The sequence below is a fragment of the Montipora foliosa genome, chromosome 3 (genome assembly GCF_036669935.1).
Source record: "Montipora foliosa isolate CH-2021 chromosome 3, ASM3666993v2, whole genome shotgun sequence".
In the NCBI taxonomy this organism is placed as follows: Eukaryota; Metazoa; Cnidaria; class Anthozoa; order Scleractinia; family Acroporidae; genus Montipora; species Montipora foliosa.
Window position 1 is genome coordinate 62,616,341 of NC_090871.1, and position 2,500 is coordinate 62,618,840.

At 40.8% G+C, this 2,500-nt stretch overlaps 1 pseudogene; it reads right to left on the bottom strand.

The window, feature by feature from the left end:
- Window positions 1-2,500, bottom strand: part of LOC137996205 (organic cation/carnitine transporter 2-like) — a 329,899-nt pseudogene that overhangs the window by 6,715 nt on the left and 320,684 nt on the right.

A 2,500-nucleotide genomic window follows, 5' to 3' on the forward strand; every position in this document is an offset into this window, starting at 1 on the left:
ATTCCCAGACTTGGGCGTCACACCTGGGTTGAGTTTTTTGGTTCTCTACTCTGCTCCGAGATGTTTTTCGCTCTCCTAAGAAAACCAAACTACGATTTGATAGGTATTGATTTTATTTCTATACAGTTTCACCAATCAGCACTGACCCCAGCGCTAAATGCAGTTGATACTCAAATGATGAACGACAAGAGTAGTTGAAACACTGTCAGTGGAAATACCATAATTATGAAAAATTCATGTTTATGTTACGTTTTCAACTTGCACTTCCCCCTTCCCCACTCCGGCAATATTAGCAACAGAAAAAAAACGCTGTTGGGGAGAGGTTTAGATAAAGAGATTAATTCATAGGGTGAGGAAATTTGTCCAACATTCCTGAAAAGGGGTAGGTGTAAATCCCTTGGGGGGGGGGGGGGGGGCGGAACTCCCATACAAAAAGGAAGGGGGTGCTCGTAGGAGATTTTGAAAAGAACCTAACTATGCGCTCTCTGTTTAAGGTCGACTGGGAGCTTATATTTTTTCGAGTTTGTGATAAACGGGTTTGTTAATCTCTTTCTTTCACGTCACAAAAATTTTAAAATCTCAACACCGCCTAAAACTTGTACTCTGACACTTATCCGGCTTTCAGTCAAATTATTAAAATTAGGCAAATTTTTGAAGAGACAGCTGAACTGCGCAGAATACCCAGCCACTTCTTTGCATATGAGTGGGGTGTATTGCTATATGCGTCGTTCTTCGGACGATGCTGCTACAAGGGCATAGACCATAGTATGTGGCCTGCAGTTACTCTGAGACAAAGGGGAAAAGCGATTTATCTAAAAAAAAAAAATTGAGGGTAGCTCAGTTCACTTAACTTACCAGGACCATGCCTCAAAAAGTGTGATTTTTATCAAGTATTTAGTACTGAACAAATGCCACAACTGATAAGTTTTCTTTCTCTTTTCTTCTCTTCCTTCTCTTTGCATCGCTGCAAGCGTTCCCTCGGGATATTCATACCCATTCGCCTTGGCAATTCGACGCAAAATCTTTTCGGCCTCTTTGACCCTCCCTCTGGCCGACAACCATCGCAGAGACTCTGGAATGATCCTATAGACAATAATGCTAATTTAACTGAGGATCTTGGACTGACGCCAGTGGAACTGAAATGTTAATTTATGCGATATTTATTCAATCAGATTCGAAGATCATTGTTTTTTATCTCGTCACACCTCAAAAAAAGCTTTCGCCAAAACTAGAAGAACAATACACATAAAAACAAACAGGGAAAATTCCAATTAAAGTCTTAAGGCGTAGAAGTCGTTTTAGATGTAATAACAATATGGAGATTAAGCAAGGTTGATAACGACAGCATCGGGGTCGTCTTTTTGGGAGCTGAACGAACGACAACGGCGAGAAACGGCGACGGCAACAAGAACGTCACAAATTTGCATATTTAGTGGGCAAAAACAATAGCTTTGCACGCTCTGCACGTGAGTTTTTCATTTTTGTCCATTTCTTTGCCGTCGTCAGCAAACAACAACGTGAAATAGCCCAATTTGAGGTGTTATCAAGGACGTCAGCACTTGAGGATAAATTTTCATTTTCTTCCCTAAATTAAGTGCTGTTCAGACGAGTGTCATTTTTGAAGAACTACCTCACCGTTGTCATAATAAAAAGATTGAAATAGTCACGAAGCGATTACAATAACCCGAATTTATATTTTGAGATGACGTTCTCGTTGCCGTCGCCGTTGTCGTTGCTTAAGAACGTTCGCGCGAAAATTTTTCAACATTGATTTTTTTCTGAAACTTTTACCACTGTAAGATGATGAGTTAGTTATGTCAGAAATGTAAAAAAAAAAAATGGGGGTCACCGACTTCGTTTTGGAGAGAACATGCCCGGAAAAACACCCAAAATGTGACAAAATCGGGCTTCGTTAGCGAATAAGGCCAGTGTCTGTAAACCCAAATATATTGCAATTAAATCTTTGAAGTGAAATCTTCTCTGCCAAATATTGTTTAAGTGGACTTATTAAGTGAATTTAGTCAACTGGTGAGGTTCCTTAAAGATCAAGTTCGCATTTAGCGACCACAGTTTCACTCGTGAGCAGAAATCTTGAAATTTTTTTAACTTCCCACATTGATTTTTTGTTCATTCTTGGACAACGTGGAGATAGTTGTAAATAAAATCCGTTTCTGGAAAGAAAAATAGGGGTCACCGAACGTCCAAGACCGTTAAATCCAGGCAAAGCTATGGCAATGGCCTTTTGCCCTATCATTTCTCATTTTATTACTTAGCGCGCGCGCTCGTCTATGACGTGGCGTGTGCATTTGCGTGCGCAGCAAGGATGCGCAGAAACAATTGGCGCGAACGTCCTTCAGCTCCCTATTGTTTGTGCTTTGTTACGGCCAAGGGAGGCTGGGGAAGCCTTCGGCTGGATTTCCAACACTCACTGAAATATTCGAACGTTTTTCTAGAAGGCGAGACAAAGCATGATTTGACTTAAAAACACTCCAGCTCGACG